The sequence below is a fragment of the Mauremys reevesii genome, linkage group 6 (genome assembly GCF_016161935.1).
Source record: "Mauremys reevesii isolate NIE-2019 linkage group 6, ASM1616193v1, whole genome shotgun sequence".
NCBI classification, from domain to species: domain Eukaryota; kingdom Metazoa; phylum Chordata; order Testudines; family Geoemydidae; genus Mauremys; species Mauremys reevesii.
This window is the reverse complement of record NC_052628.1, coordinates 45,595,613-45,612,923: the sequence shown is the minus strand read 5'-3', so window position 1 is coordinate 45,612,923 and position 17,311 is coordinate 45,595,613. Positions and strand designations below refer to the sequence as shown.

The window sequence follows — 17,311 nt, the reverse complement described above, 5'->3', positions numbered from 1 at the left end:
TCATTACTAAATCACAGAGGGAGGGAGTGTGAAGGGGATGAAGGTGTTTTTGATATATGTGGTTTTGCAAAAAATAATATCGATATTTTTGGTGATCTTATGGTTTGCACTAGAAAGGCTACTGCTGTGGCAGCAAAAATACTTTATAATAATCCCCTGTTTTCAGGCACTCAACTTATTTTCCCTTAAAATTTACCCTTTGGGGCTGAAATTTGTCATGCTTAATTTTCAGATCAATAGGTAAATACTTAAGTTTATTCATAAAAATCCACTTGGCAGGTTTTGAGATCTCAAAACCTGCAAAAAAGGGAAAGTTTTCACCAATAGAGAGAGTCAGGAACTTGACAAAATGTTTTTTGTCAAAAATATGCCATTTCAGTTAAACCAAAACTTTCTACAGAAACATATTAGTTTTGACAAAGCTTTCATCAGGAAAGTTTCTCACATCCAGGATGGAATTTCTGGCCAAAATATGACAGACACTGACCAGAATAGCCCTTGCAACCAGGCCAACTACAGAGGGACTTGAACCTTGGCATGCCACATCCCAGATGAATTCCTTCACCACTGGGCTATTGGCTATTCTAGAGTGGGTCTCTCTCCCTCTCTTCCCCCCAACCCCATTAGGAATTCCAAAAGGTCTTGCTGAACAAAACCAAATTCCTTGACTATTTTTTCCAAATGGAATTCTCGTTTTCCAGCCAACCCTATTCACCAGTTTATTTAGAAAACTGGAAGTTTTAGTCACCAAACCCAAGAAGCAGGGCACCCTGTTCCATAAATCAGCAATGTTAGCTTCCCCTCCTCCACCACCCCCACAATTATATGCCATGTACTCCTACTCATTTGTATACTACTTCATATGCAAGATCCCTCATACTAGTAACAGATGAGCTATCTTTCTGAGACTGCATTTCTCAGGGGGGTTTCTGTATCAAGCTGATATTTTCCCTAGGATACCTAGTCTGTTGTGTTTTAGAGTAGTTAAATCTGTGAATTCCATTTCTGAAGCTAAGGCAAAGTCTTCTGCATAAAGGGTATATTTGATCAGTAAGGAGGCCTGAGGAAGAGCTGAAAGATGATATGGACATTTTTGATTTACCTCACCAGGTAACATTTATCTTTTGTGTTATCAAGAATTCTATCAGAAAAATTTGCATTTGGGAACTATAAATCATTAACTAGATGCAGGTCCACTGCTTACATGTGGCTAGATGCAATTATCAAACCATCTAGAATTTAAAGACATAGCAATCCAAGGGTACGTCTACACTGTGAAGTTGTCGACAAAACTTTTGTCTTTCACAAGTACTTAAAGCGCCCCCGTGAAAGACAAAAGTTTTGCCGACACAAGTGGCAGTGTGAACATAGCTTTGTCGGCAGGAGCACTCTCCTGCTGACAAAGCTATGGGGCTAGAAGTATTTTGTCAGCAAAAGTACTGACAAAGTACCGACAACGAGGGTTTACACACACTGACTTTTAGCAAGAAGACTGCATCGACACAGCCTTGTCGCTAAAAGTTGCATGGTGTAGACAAGATGCAAGTCAAATCACTATACTGGATTAGTAATGCATCACTTTTCAGTTTTTCCCTGCAAGTTGTTTGCAGGGCAAAACAACAAGAGATCGGTGCAAGTTAACAAAACAAATATTAAACAAAACTGCTGTTCAGGGGAAGCGAGGATGATGTTTTTCTTAAAATCTTGTAACATCCTTCAAGTATATAAAATGTACCACAAGAGACACTGACTAAGATGAGACACACACAAGCAGATCTTATGGTTACCGTGTCATAATGCAGTAACAAGGATATAACTTAATGTAGTTCCTTCATTCCAAAAACTTTCAATTACAAACGTATTTCCTGTTAGACTCAGTGGATGCATTTTTTACCACCTGAAGAAAATATATCAACATGGTTTAGCATATATACAACAACAGAGCTGTTGGACTCATTATTTCATTTTCTTATATGTACATAGTTGGGGGGAGACTGGGATGAAGACAACATGGAGGGCCAGTGTCTGATGGAACCACTGGAGTATGGTCCCCATAGAACCTGGAATAGAACCCAGGATTCTTGAGTATCATTCCTCTGCTGTCAACAAATAGCTGTGAAACCCACTGGCAAGTCCAGCTTCCTGTGCGGAGGCAGGATCAAGTAAACCTAACCATCCCTAACAGGTGTTTGTCCAACCTGTTCTTTAAAACCTTTGATGACAGGGATTCCACAGCCTCCCTTGGAAGGCTGTTCCAGGGCTTAATTTCATATGGCTCTCAACACTTAAACTAGTGGAAGGGATATTGGAGAGTTTAAGGAGAGGTCACTGGAGGTTCCCCACACCTAAAAGTAATAGATTTTGTGTTGCTTCTCTATACACATATAATGCGTGCCACTGCTGCATTGCAGCATACACCTTGCACCAAAGGAGATGATAGTCTCCTCGGAAGTTGTACTACCAGCATCAATGTGGAGTGAGGAAAAACTGAGCCTGACACAGGGAGAAAGAGGAGAGACAGCAGAAATGGCCTCGTGACATGTAGCAACCTGCTACTGGATCAGGAATGGATATTGCTAACAAAACGGACACAGGGAATTAAACCTTAGAGAGTGTGTGACTGTCCCCAGCGGGTCAGACCCTCCAAGAGATCCCTGAATGGGCTGCCTTTTTCTTTACACATTGGCAATGCACGTTTATTGCTAGTCATGCCAATAAAGTCTCAATGAATTGAGCTGTGCAAGTTCCCAAGGTTAAAACCAGGGACTGTTACATAGTAACATAATGTTCTATAAGCCTGATCTCTGGAAAGATTCTGATTGACTTCAGTGGGCTTTGGCTCAGGCTCGATCTGTGGACCCATCAGACCAGGCCAGAAGTAATATACAGCCCTTTTTATTAGCTACATAAAACTCTAACAAGACTAAAATGAGTTTGTAAGTAGTAAATACTGTACATGTTTTCATCCAGACTGAGTCAGTTTTTGATACCTGTGCAGATCCACAGCACACAGGCTTGCTTCAATATTTGTTCCCAGAGTAATCCAAAGCTCAGAACACACTAAAAGTAGATTCAATCCTCAGCAGGCCAGAACAATGCTCAGTGTACCTAAAGAGAGAGGCAAAGGTGGCTTTATGCTACTTTTCCCCACACAGCCAGCACCATCCAAGCATGGGGCAGGTCTAGCAACCATTATCCCAATCAGGGATTGCCAGAGTTCAGCACACTCCATCTTGAAACTAAGAACGTTCTATTGATCCCCTAAGAAATTAAAACAAACAGATATATCTGCTTTCTGCTTAAACTGAAAAAGATGGAGGGAAAGATTTTCAAATGCGTAAGCCAGAGTAGAGTCCCTAACTTCCCTTTATGTCATTGGAGGAGGAGGGGAAATCATCGCTTCTGGAACCATTAAGCAATGAGGGCCAAAACTTGCAAAAAAAGTATTTGAAAGTTTAGAAGTGATAGAAAAAGACAGCATAACTAACCTTGATTTTAGGGAAAGGCCTGCCAAAGGCAGGCTGCTTGGCCTGCTCTTGTATGGAAATGGAACAATGACTTTCAAACCACCTAATTAGGGCCTTAGTTCTAGAACAATTTGCTTACCCTTTGCACTCCTTTAGGAGCCAGCTATGTAAATGGGTGCTGCCATTTCAGTATGGTTTCATGTTTGGTTACTCTGACCCATTGTTGGCCAAGTTCTGGGAGTTTGCCTGAGTAAGGGCAGAATAAAACCAAGTAAGGACCTCAGAGTTTGTCGCTGTGTTACATGGAAGACAGGAGCCTGTTCTCACATTAGAGCTACTATTACCTACAATCTATGTTTTTTGCTGCCCCAAGCACAGCAGTCAGGTGGCCTTCGGCGGCACGCCTGCAGACGGTCCGCTGGTCACGCGGATTCGGTGGTGGTTCTGCGGGTGACCTGCCGTTCCCGCTGCCGAATTGCCGCCGAAGCCGCGGGACCGGCAGACCTCCCGCAGGTATGCCACCAAACTCTGCCTGACTGCTGCCCTCACACCAACCAGCACACCGCCCCCCGTGGCTTGCCGCCCCAGGCACGAGCTTGCTGCGCTGGTGCATGGAGCCACCCCACCTACAATTTACTTTGAATGAAAGAAGCAGAACACAAGAGCTAATTCTGTCGTGAAAACTTCTGTTACCCCATTCATTATCTACACATAGGTGAAAGAACAATCTGATCAAGCCTGACTCAGACCATCAGCCTTCCAAGGTAGAAAATGCCAGCTAAATCCAGTTGACTAGATGGGGGCCTTTTTAGGACACCTTCAAAAATCAAGATCCTGTCTTTTCCCAAGCCACTTTTCTTAAGAGCAGTGATTTGCCGTCGTGTTCTTAGCCAAAAAAAACTTCCAGCTCATCTTGCTGTTTTTGATGGTATCATTTCCTCAAAGTGGTTGCACGTCAGTGGTGTGGAGTGGAATTAGGGCTTGATCTAGCTTCTAGGATGACCAGACAGCAAATGTAAAAAAATTGGGACGGGGGTGGGGGGTAATAGGATCCTATAAGAAAAAGACCCAAAAATTGGGACATCTGGTCACCCTACTTGCTTCCCTTGAAGTCAGCATGGGTTCGGTGATTGGCTTCAAACAGGGAACAAGATCAGGCCCACAGGTTATGAAGTGCTTTGGGATTCTGCAGGATGGAAGGAGACAGAAAAATATGAGAAATTATACTTAAAACAATTGCACTAAAGACAGGACATTAGAATGCATCCTTAGGGGAAAGCTGGGGAGGGAAAGGGGGGAACTGAAAGCAGTGGGTTTCATTATGGAGAACAAGACTAGAGGGAAAAGGGCCCCTGTGAAAGATGGACTCTTTAGCCTGTCCAGGTGAGGCAAATGATAATCCTACTCCTCATTAGCTTTCTCCTTCGAAAGCAGCAGTCAGGTAAGGAGTGGGTAGGGACTCCTGTGGTAAGGAAGAAGCAGTTATTCAGTTACTTGACTGCATTGTCATATACTACTAGCTGCATTATACTTGATGGCCCAAAGTTTCCCCCTCTCACACATGACAGAGTTGCTGTTACAACATCAGTGACCTGAATATGGGAGAGCAAGACTCAGAGAGAATTAGATTCAAGAGGCTTGAAGCTTCCCAGGAATCTGAAAGAGCAGGCATTTAGGTCTTCATGGCCGACTAGAGCCAGTTAAAAGGTCAGAAATAAAAGGTTTTGACCTGTAGATTTTCTTGAGGCTCTGAGGTCACCATGACTTCAGCCCCAGGGTTCTCCTCACAACACAGGGATCATAAAGGAGTTTGCAGGTCACTGACCTCACAGCATATGAAATCAGGAAGACAACTGGTAAAATTTACTCTGCATTTCATGTGATTTTCATTTAAATTTAAAATAAGTTACAAGGCAAGGATCACATGTAGTGACCACTTACGTTACAGGGTGGGAAAAGTATTTCCTTCCACTGCAGGAATCACTGAGTGACGTTCTATGGTGTATATTCTATGGCAGCAGGTCAGAATAGGATGATCATATGGTCCCTTCTGGTCATAAGATCTGGGAATCTATGTTGATTTGTTTCTCAGTTGTAATGTTGAAATGTCTCAGTCTCTGGCTTTCGTTTGCCCTTGTATTTCTTATCACATCTCAAAATTGGGCTCCCAAAGATCTGCTCAGTTACTCCTTCCTTGGAAAAATGCAGTGCAGCAAGGTGAATTATCTATTTCACTCATGACGCGGCTGATTTTTTGGCATGGTGCCCAGAAATCTTAAGAACACAAGAATCTGTACCACTTTGATCACGAACGACAAGTGGCTCTAGTTATCTGAAATTGTATTTGACAGGATGGAAGCAAGATAAGAAGTGAAATGTTAAACTCTGCCATTTAAAAAAAAAGTGTTTTAATGAATATTTGAGCAAGACAGAAAAGTGGATTTCAGAAGGTAATAAAAAAAAATAAGAAAAGGGACTGGTATAAATGTTACCAACATCCCTTTAAAAGACTGGCTCTGATGGAAGTGCACTTTTGATTATTGTAGTGTTCAAAGTACCCTCAGTAATCCTAGAAAATCAGTCTATGGCTGCAGCAGACTGCTAGTGTTTAGCAGTACTAATCAGCACCAAAACGCTGCCTTGGTCATATAAAAACATTTTAAACCAGATTCTCCACTCAGTCGTTTAACTACTTTGAAGTCAGTGGAGTTACTCTTGATTTATACTGGTGGAAGCAAGAAGAATCAGGGCCTTTGTGCCTTAACTGAATTGTCTTTTGTGAACAAAAAAATAGATTCTGCTGTCTGAAGAAGTTACCCTGACTTTCATCAGGAATTTGAATATTTCAGACACAAATTAAAGCCTTGGAGCAATGACATCAGAAGTGCATGTTTGTTTCAGTTGTGGTTCTTTTGACATTACTGTAAAACTAGTTTTGCTTCAGGCCAAAAGCACATTATGCAGATGAAAGACTAATAGCTTATGTAGCCAGCCTGCTGACTGCTGGGACAGGGGCTAAGCAGGGCCAAATTTCTTAAATGCAAATAGTATAATTAATATTTTGGGGGTATATAAGAGCTTGAAGAAATGCTTTGTGCTTTTCTCCTTGGGCTTCCCAGAACCTTGGCTCTATGGCTGCTGATTGAATACATTGTATAAGGTTCCCTTTTGCTACAGCACAACAGTCTGCAGTGATACCAGTAGTAACCAATCCTTTGGACAAAGGAAAAGAAGGAAAGTACTAAGCGTGGGATGGGTGTGCAGGGCTGCTTTGAAGGCCCACATTTCATATCACTAGCAGCCCTGAAAGCAAAGTCACAGTCTGTGGCTACTGTTATGAAATCTGTTTGGAAACCATTGGCAGCTAACATGCTGATGAGACTGAGACAGAGACAGCAACAACCACCTTGCTTTTTTTATATGAAGTTGAGTGCTCCCAAATGATGCCAGGTTCACAGGACTGGGGACAGGCATCCCCTCTGTATCCAGGCACAGCTGAGGCAGTGGCAACACCAGCATCCCATACTGGTGTGCCCATCCCAATTCCCTTTGAAAGTCAGAAGGTAACACAGTTTCCATGCCCATAACTCTGGGCCTTTTGGTGGAGACTGAAAATTATTGTCAAGGGGTTGTTGGATTCTGGGATATGGACACCACTAGTCCATTGAGAACAGGACTGAGACCAGCAACTCTTTTGATATAGGCCAGTTCAGAGATAGCAACAGCTTTCAGTCACTGCAAGCCAGGAATCAGTACCCTTTACCATGAGCCATCCAGCTCCCCACAATTGATTTCCCAAGAAAACCAATGCTATCACTGAACAGCAACAGTTGCAAACAGTCTCTCTTCTCTTCTTCCTCCAATGAAAACTTGGTCCTGCTTCCTTTGAAGTCAGTGGCAAAGTTCATATTGACAGCTAAGGTACCGGGCCTGGAGTGAAATGCTAAGATGTCAAGAACCATTGTAGAGGTCTCTGAAACGAAGTCAGTGTTATGCACCATATTGCAGCAGTCCTGCTGACATTGCCAAATCAGAGGCTTCCTTATATTTATTCTTTGTCATACTTTCTCTCCAGCCCATTCTGAGCAGAGCCTGGAGAAGGGAGAGGAACATCCTGCTATGCCCTCCAAAAGAGAAAACAAAAAGCAGACGGCAGAGCAGTGGTGATAGTCCCATATGAATGAGCATTTAATAACCTTGGGGTTTATCCTCATCAATGTGCCTCTACTATGCTAGAAAAGTGTAAAGATTCCAAAATACATCACCAGCACCTGATGTAAGAGACTGTTGTGCCTTTGACACATCAGATACAAGGATAGCGGGCAACCCTACCGTCCTTGTTATCTCACCTGCAGTCTGAAGCTAGCCATGAACATACACTGGAGTTGATTCACCACTGCCTTGCCCCTTCAATAGCAAGTGCAAAGTGGGTATAACATGTTATTGTTCTGATCTGGGAGTGTTTTACATGCTCTTTCTACAGGTCTAAGAGGACTACTCAAGGTGTAAAGCAAGGGAGAATCAGGCCCAATGAATCTTTTAAATATTACCAATTTAACTGTCTTAGCGGAGTGCCACCACCATACAGTGTTCTTTTAGTATTGATTAAACTTACTTGTTAATCACTTCTTCCGTAACAACCCTGATGAGAGAATTGCCTTGCCACCAGTAGCTTATCTAGTCATCTATTCCGCATGATAGAGACCAGAGCCAGTGGTTTCAGAGGAAGGTTAAATAAATCATGTTAAGGACAATTATGGAACAACCTGCCAATAGGGGGAGTTTCCTTCTGTTAGGCAATTAGAGTTGGAAGTGTAATACAGAAGGGAACAAAGAGAAAATGAACTCTCTAGCACTTTAGTCACCAACAATTAGCACAATAGCAAAGGTCTATATTGTATGCCACAGCATAGCATTTTACTAATCTTCCCATTAGATACAAGTTGACAGCTTCCCTGGATCTTGGCTCCACTCCACTCACAGGGCAGTTGTCCTTTATCCCCCTCCACATGCTGTAGCCACTGTTTGTGTAGAGCCTTCTCTTCAGCTCCTGTTATCCAAAGCAGCACTATCTACCTGCTAATTCTTTTCAAATTGCATCTAAAAACATACCTTTCATTAACAATGTGCCAGGGCTAGAACCTGCTTCCACCAATCGAGCGCTCTGGAAGAATATTCCCCTACAGAAAGGGGCACATGATGCATCATGTTCCTCTACTTCTGCCTTCCCCATATCTAATGCAAGAAAGCTATTTTCCTTCTCAGAGCCAATCCAAGGCAGTCAGTGTTGGGTAACTCCTTATGATAACAAAGAGTCCTGTGGCACCTTATAGACTAACAAATGTATTGGAGCATGTGTGTGTTGCTTTTTACAGATCCAGACTAACACGGTTACCCTTCTGATACTTACGATAATGAGCATCAGGTGTGCTGGATCATCCTGTTTCTTAGGAGCATTTTGGTAGTGACTGGGGCTCTGGAGCATTTTGATACTGACCCATCCCCCAATGGGATGGGTTTTAAATAATTATTTGAATAGTGATAGCTGGTGAAATCCACCCTAACAACTTCAGTCTCACACTTGGAAATGATCAACTTTAACAAAGCTAAGTGATACTGATAAGGAGCTTGCACTAATGTTTAAAATGAAGATATTTTAATACTGGTTTTGAGTTTTTCCAGAATACTGTGGAGGATTTACTCGGGCACTGCAAGCCAGGCAAAATCCTACAATAATCCCCTCAACTAAACAACATTTATTTAGTTTACATCAAAGCTTTATCTAATTTGCACCTCCCAAAGGAAAACATATTCCCACTAGGAATTTTAACACAAACTGTTAATGAGCTGTGAATTCCTTATGTGCTCAGACAAAGACAACTTGCTGAGCTTCAAGCAGGAAAACAGAATTTAAAGCAGATTGCACAAGAAGATGGAGAAGCTGCACCATTGTACATACCCAAGAATGATGACCAGCACACAAGAGGACATAGCAACGCAATGACAGAGATGTAGAGTTACCTGGAAAAAAACAGATCTGCTTATGATCTGAAGTCCTAGCATTGTTTTAATATCAAGGTTTTTTGGAACTGTTTATGATTAATATGACAATTGTATTGATTAGCTTCTAGAACGTATGGTTGAGTTTAGAGACATACCACAAATCTACAGGACAGGATAGTAATCCCACAAAGGTATTTAAAGGAATCAGATGTGATTTTTTTTTTTAAATTACATGAGACCATAGAGTAGGTAAATCCCTTTTCACCTGACTTTCCAATTCAAACAAGTGAAATAAATAGATATGCAAAGTTCAGAATGAGCCCTTACTACCAGCTTCCAGTAGAACTGGGAGCTGATGGAAATTAAGGCTTTTCACACTACTTAAACAGCACCTCACCATCTTTAATTAAGGTCTAATTTAAAAGGGGTGTAAACTGGTATTTGCAATTAAATCTGGTTCCAGTAATTAAAGGGATTTCCTAAATCTCATCCTCAGTATTAGCATGCTCATTTGAGTAGCTGAAGATTGTTTCCTAAACCTTTCTTATGAAGGAAAAATTTTAAAGAGAAGAGAGAAGATTAGGAAGTGCCACCAAAAATAGACAACATGAGCCTGAAATTTTGTTGGGTCCTAATTAAAAACAAAGGTCTCACTTTATTAGAAATGGCTTATGCATGCGTTTTGAAAGGCTTTTTCCCTTTTGTACAGTTGAGTCAGGCTGCATATTTCCCAGCTGCTTCACAAACATAACTGGGCTTATAAGTGATCCACATGCCACAGTTTGTGTGGATTTACAGCTAATGCACAAGTGTCCTCATTCTCTTGTACTCAGAGGCTGGGGACAGCATGCAGTAGCTGGGCACTGAAAGAAAGGGCATTCCTTTATTAACTCAATATGAAAGTCTTATATTCAGAATGTTTAGGAACACACTGTACAGGAGACTGATTAGCATATGGGAGAGCATATTGTATGGGGGAGAGAGAGAACTGCTTGCTGCTACAGCATATTAGCACAGCTTCATGACTGTCAAACTAGTCAAAGAGAAAGTTGGATGGCTGGAGTATTTCAACACAAGGCCATAAGTGTGTAAAGAATTACTCACATGCTTAATTTTAATCACTGTGAGTAGTCTCATGAACTTTCTACACAGGATGGATGGCCTAGTGCAGGGGTCAGCAACCTTTCAGAAGTGGTGTGCAGAGTCTTCATTTATTCACTCTAATTTAAGGTTTCGCATGTCAGTAATACATTTTAACATGTTTAGATCTCTTTCTATAAGGGCTTGGCTACACTTACAAATTTGCAACGCTGCAGCAGGGTGTGAAAACACACCCTCTCCAGCGCTGCAAATTGCGGCGCTGCAAAGCGCCAGTGTGGTCAAAGCCCCAGTGCTGGGATCGCGGCTCCCAGCGCTGTACGTTATTCCCCACAGGGAGGTGGAGTACGGACAGCGCTGGGAGAGCTTTCTCCCAGCGCTGGCGCTTTGACTACACTTAACGCTTCAAAGCGCTGCCGCGGCAGCGCTTTGAAGTGTAAGTGTAGCCAAAGCCTTTGTCTATAATATATAACTAAACTATTGTTGTATGTAAAGTAAATAAACATTTTAAAAACCTTAAGAACCTTCATTTAAAATTAAATTAAAATGCAGAGCCCCCCGGACCAGTGGCCAGGACCCAGGCAGCGTGAGTGTCACTGAAAATCAGCTCACGTGCCACCTTCAGCACGTGTGCCATAGGTTGCCTACCCCTGGCCTAGTGGTTTGTGCCCTAGACTAGGGCCAAGGCAAGCTGGGTTCCGTTCCCTCCTCTGCCATAGTCTGCCTGCATGACCTTGAGCAAGTCACTAGGGCCTTATCTGCAGAGCAAAGTTATACAGCTATAAGGAAGGTTATACCAGTATAGTCTCCTTCTCTCTAGCCATGTTGCTATGACTGCATTAGAAGAGGCTCAGTCAAAGAAATACACACTGGCACTTGGAGCAGAAGGTGGGAGAGGGTGTACTGGTTCTTAATTCCTGTAGAAGTTCATTTCACAGTCTCAACCTGGCTTTTGAGAAACCTCTGCTTCCTGCACAGATGAGCTCTACCCTTTTTGTAGAGCATTCCATTGTGCCATAGGAGTGAAGTTGCCAAAGTCTTCACCCCAGAGATTGTAGTATGGCTTAGGCATAGAAAGCACTATACTTTTATCAGAGGGGAGAACTTGGCTCCACTACTATTCCCCCTCCATATGGTAATAGTAAGGCTAGTCAAGAGCTTGGCTGGAAATATGTTACAGCAAGGACTAAAAGGAATGTTATATGATAACAGCAAAGGTCAATAGCCTACTGTGCAATGTGGGCCTGATCCAAAGTCTACTGAAGTCAATGACTTGGATCAGGCCCTTCCACATTTTACTAACCTATAGCTTCCATGGACATTCTTTTTCTCTACTCCCCTCCCCCTTCTCTCCACACTTATAGCCTTCTTTGTTCCTACACCCAATTTAGCCCCTACCAGCATAAGAACATACTCCTCTGCAGCTCCTGCCCTCTGGAACAGCATCCCTGTATCTCTCCTCTTGATTCAGCCTTCAGGTGTTTTCATTTCTCATCTAGAGACATCTTCCCTCCCTTGCCTGTACTTCTTAACTGCTCTCTCCCCTCTGATTGTTTTCTATTTTCAGTCAGCTGTGAAAAGCATTTTGGGCCACACTTTGTATAATAGGTGCGCTACAAAAAAAAAAAATCAGATTGCATCACATTGTAGCCTTCACTGGCTCTATGTCCATTCCTGAATCCAATGCACATCTACCCACCTGGTTTTCAAAAGCCCCTTTGGCTTGTTCCACCTTATTGTTATATTATACTTCTCTGCTAGCTCACTCCAGCCCTACAATGGTGGCCTTCTCTCTAGCAATACCTACACTTAGGGTATATTCTCTTTCATTTGGGCAGCCCTGTCTGTCTGTTTAGACCTTCCTTCCTCTACAGGGATGGCTTCAGACTTTGAGCACCCAGGGGGATTATTTTGGGAGCCCCTCATCTACTTATTCAATCCTCTCCCACCCAAATCCCTTCACTATCCCTATGCTCATTCACCCTGCTACTTCTCTCCTTCTCACCCTCTTCCCTGCCATAGCTGCAAAGTAAAGTACCCACAGATCTGCTGTCTTACCTACATGGTGGGTAAAGAGGCCTAGCAACCAGGTCTTTTCCCAGAGAGGGCAAGTGAAGACATTAATGACCTTTGCTCTGTAGATGTCAATGCATTCAGACAGAACCCATAGTGCCAAGTTAACTTTGTGACGGTCTCAAAAACTGGGGACCCTCATGATTCAAGAACCCCTTCAGCTACAGGTTTGGAAGATCCCACCTGCATACTGCCAAATCTCGCCATGTTTTATTCACTTTTAGCTTAAAACCAACACTAAACACCAAGCACATTTCCATTCCCATTACTTTAGCCCACTGTTTGTGTCTCACTAGCTAGTGAGAGTGCCTATTCCTATTCTATCTTTTTAACCCTATGCTTTCTTCTCACTCTCTATGTATGGTGGTGTCCTTTTAGAGCTTTCAGACTATGCAGAATGCTCTAGATTATTCACGTTGGTACCTGTACCTAGAAAGCAATATTCATATTGAGTGAAGGATGCTCCATTGGGCTGCTTCTCCTTTTACTCAGCTGTGTGTGTAAATTGGCACTAAGGATTCACTCCAATAAAGTTACAGTGGTGTTATATTGGTTTAAGTGAGAAAAAACAACATTCACTGTATTGCATTCTATGGCAAATAGATTTCTTATCTTCATCCCATGCATGTAGATTAATTGATAACCACACTGGACTCAACAAGTAATTCCCAGGTTAGCTGACAATATTTTCCTCAAATATTATTTGATCTAGCTCAAAAAGATTAAAAACAGCCAGATAACTGATTACTCAGTAATGGTCATGCCATGTACTTTCATAACCAATAGCTGCCACCTGGCTGCAAAGTTATTACATGTTTGTGCCTTCTGAGAAAAGCAATATCAGGAATTCGGTTCTCACAAAAGAAACACTGTAATATGTAGAGCAAAGTATAAGTTAGGAAGAGTGTGCACACCACTAGAAATGAACTTGAAACCCACTATATTGTGAATACATTAATGCTAATTTAACTGATCTTTATAGCAAAGAGACAGGATAATTGATATTTTTATTTATAAAAATATTTTTATAAATTTGAGAACAGTTTATCGGTCCAATTGTCCATTGAAGAACTTTTTCCACAGAAAATATCTGAATAACTCACTGATCAGAAGCCCATGATCTATCTAAAAAGCCCATTTCAGTCAAGTGATGGTCAGCTGACACCACCACAAGTCATGGTGGAGTTAGTTTGCACAACTCACTCGACTGCATGTTTAGCATAGTATAGGAGGCAGTGAGCAAATGCTATTTGAGAAGTTCACTTGAATTCATTATCCCAACACTTTCTCTGAAGGGAAGCAGACAACATTTCCTCTCCCCCCTCCCCAATTATTATTGCTTTTCTTTTTAAAAAGCAGTGTGCAATTTTTCACCCATCATTAACAGACTTCTGTCTACTCATTTTCATGAAATCCTGATTCCTCTTCACCTTATGTTGACCTACCAGGGCTGAAATATTCTAGACCTCCTTCCCTAGAGTTCCACTGTGCACAGGGGAGTAAATGAACAGCCTGCACAGCACCCCTTGCACACCAAAGAGTAATACCCTGCAATGGCTACCACCAACCTAGCCCTTGCTAGCCAAATGATCTTTTGCTGACAATGGGTGCAGCTGAACCAGTGCTAGCCCCCATTTAGCCATGGCTAGACAGTTCAGCACTGGTTGAGTAACCATATGTAAGGGGGTGAGGCCTCCCAACACCAGGGACATGTCCCTGCAGGTCTCACACATCACCAGAGAAGCTACTTTTTCCAGTGGAAAAATCCCTGTGAAGGCTCCAGTCTCACCCCAAACCATGGCCTTAAAATCCCCAAGGCACAACTGTGACAATCCCATATGACCCCTTATGCTGGCTGTTCAGCCAGACCCATTTTAAGTCTCATGTCACTCCCACTCCTGATGGGGAACAACCAGATTCTCCCCTGCCCAATGTTGCCTGACAAATGAAAAAATTAAGCCATCCTCTTCATTCTGAGGTTAAACCTTAGTTCCAAACAAAGTATAACCCAACCCAACCCAACTCAACCCAACCGGGCTTGTATCTACTCCAGGAGATTCTGGAAACACTGTCTAACTACCCCTGAGCTTCTACCTCTTTAACCCCAAGGCAAATCCATTGAGAAAGGCCTCTTTTCTGTCTGCCCTTCACTTTATATAATGCTGTCCCAGCCCTTCCTCAGCTGTTACTGATGGCGCCAATTGAACTAGCTCCACATGTACTCAATCAGGCTAAATTGACCCCATTGAGAAGCAGGGACTGTCCCATTCCCTCTTAAAGGGACCATGCATCCTGTGACATCACATTTAAAACACATGTTGATGAGCTGGAATGTGCATTGAGAATTTAGAAATAGTTCATATAATGTATCATTTAGCTTGAGAGAGAACTCTTGGAAGCAGGTGGACATTCATGATGGCTATCCCAACTGCCCTCCAAAATGCTGAAGAGCAAGTCCAAAGGGAGGAAAAGAGGACTTTAAAGAGTTGTGGCCTTTGGAGTCACACCTCTGATGCTGACTAGATGCATAACCTAGGGTGAGCCCCTCTAACTCTCTGGCCCAGATCCTTAAAGGTATTTAAGGTTCCTAAGTTCCATAGAAATCAATGGGAATTAGGTGCCTAAACATCTCTGTGGATCTGTGCCTCTGTCTCAGTTTCTCACTCTCCCTGACCATATAATTCACACATGCCCATAATCTGGGAAATAGAGAGAAAGTACCCCCTATTCTGGACTCCTACATGTGGTCATAATTTTGTTTAGTATTTAAATATGAAACTGATGCCATCTTTATAAATTATAGATTGGATTAAATAGCATCATGGGCTCATGTCCTTTTGAGATTACACGGTAGAACTGTCAGCTGCTCCAACCCTGCCAATCTCTACTACCATAATGGGATGTTGTCCCTTGAGTAGATAGTATTAGAAGCCTGAAATGAAGATCCAAACAGTAAGACTTTGAATCTGATTTTCTAGACACTCAGTAGCCAAGGCCAGTCAGAGTATGGGTGTATGCAACATTAGACTGTTATGTCTAGACTACAAGCAAGGATGTGATTCCCCTACTCATGTGCGTCCATACCTCTCATGGAACTAGTACTAGTATAAATAGCAGTGTAGTCGCAGACGCGCTGGCAGTGCCAGTACCAAGTACAACCCCCACTCCGAATCTGGTGGATATGTACTTAGCACCGCTGAGCCATGCCTCTGCTACCTGGTCTACCCTGCTATGTATACTTGTGCTACATTAATGAAAGCTAGCATGAGCATGCGTATACAGGCAGAGGAATCACACCCCCAGCTCCCAGTGTAGATTTAGCCTTCAACTGTATTGATATTTCTGTATATTCTTTGGCATAATAATATGCTTCTGGAGAAACAATGTTAAGAACATAACATAAGAATGGCCCTACTGGGTCAGACCAGAGGTTCACCTAGCCCAGTATCCTTTCTTCTGACAGGGGCCAGTGCCAGGTGCCCCAGAGAGAATGAACAGAACAGATAATCATCAAGAGATCCATCCCCTGTTGCTTATTCCCAGCTTCTGGCAAACAGAGGCTAGGGACACCATTCCTGCCCATCCTGGCTAATAGCCATTGATGGACTTATCCTCCATGAATTTATCTAGTTCTTTTTGAACCCTGTTATGGTCTTGGCCTTCACAACGTCCTCTGGCAAGGAGTTCCACAGGTTGACTGTGTGCTGTGTGACAAAATACTTCCTTTTGTTTGTTTTAAACCTGCTGCCTATCAATTTCATTTGGTGACCCCTAGTTCTTGTGTTATGAGATGTAGTAAACAACATTTCCTTATCTACTTTCTCTACACCAGTCATGATTTTATATAAATGTTGAGATTGTTGTCTTTGGAGTTGCAACTATTATGCATCCCCCGTCAAATTAGTAAGTAAATAAACTGTGACTGCCTTTAATAAAGGCTAAGATCAACAGCAGCAGAAAGCTGGAGCTAATTCTATTACTAGCAGAGACAGGGCAGGCTCCAGCTTTTTTGCTGCCCCAAGCAGCAAAGGAAACAAAAAAAAGATAAAGCTGTAATCGGCGGCACTTTGGCGGAAGCTCTACCGCGCCACTGCATTCTTCGGCGGCAATTCAGCGGCCAGTCCTTCCCTTCAAGAGGGACTGAGGGACCCGCCGCCGAATTGCCGCCAAAGACCCAGACGTGCTGCCCCTCTCCATTGGCCGCCCCAAGCACCTGCTTCCTGTGCTGGTGCCTGGAGCCGGCCCTGAGCAGAGAGACTCCACTCTTTGAATTCCCCTCAACAGGATATCAGAACAGAATATACTCTACCAGAAATGCCAGGCAGAATCATTACACCATCAGAACAAGCTTTCATTGGCTGTTCAATGATCAAGCATGTAGCTACCTAGCAACTTCTCAGAGCTGATTAACCCTTTTGTAGGTATTCCATACACCACAGTGATCACTTTAAAAACAAGGTGAAACCTGAGCCTAGAGCCTGCAAGGATTTTCCCTAGAAAATTCTCCTGTGTCTTGGGGTCTCCTTTAACTTGCCATTAAACTCATTTGATAGAACATTTGTGGAAAGTGAACATGGCTAAAACAAACTCAATTTTTATTTCAGCAAATAGTTGCAGACATTTTGGGGGGAGGTAGAGAGGAGAGACATTCAGCTCTATCTCAGCCTTTT

At 42.7% G+C, this 17,311-nt stretch overlaps 1 long non-coding RNA gene across 3 annotated transcripts in view; it reads right to left on the bottom strand.

Annotated features, from left to right (window-relative positions):
* Positions 1-14,760, bottom strand: part of LOC120408302 — a 40,971-nt gene extending 26,211 nt beyond the window's left edge. For 2 of the 3 annotated variants that reach the window (XR_005600596.1, XR_005600598.1), the window contains exons 1-5: positions 11,983-12,177; positions 9,427-9,488; positions 8,580-8,647; positions 3,607-3,713; positions 2,991-3,108 (exon numbers count right to left, since the gene is read on the bottom strand). This is a non-coding gene — a long non-coding RNA (uncharacterized LOC120408302). Of the gene's footprint in view, positions 1-2,990; positions 3,109-3,606; positions 3,714-8,579; positions 8,648-9,426; positions 9,489-11,982; positions 12,178-14,735 lie in introns of those variants that run through there. The other variant, XR_005600597.1, reaches the window with a different exon arrangement.
* Between the last annotated feature and the right edge of the window lie 2,551 nt (positions 14,761-17,311).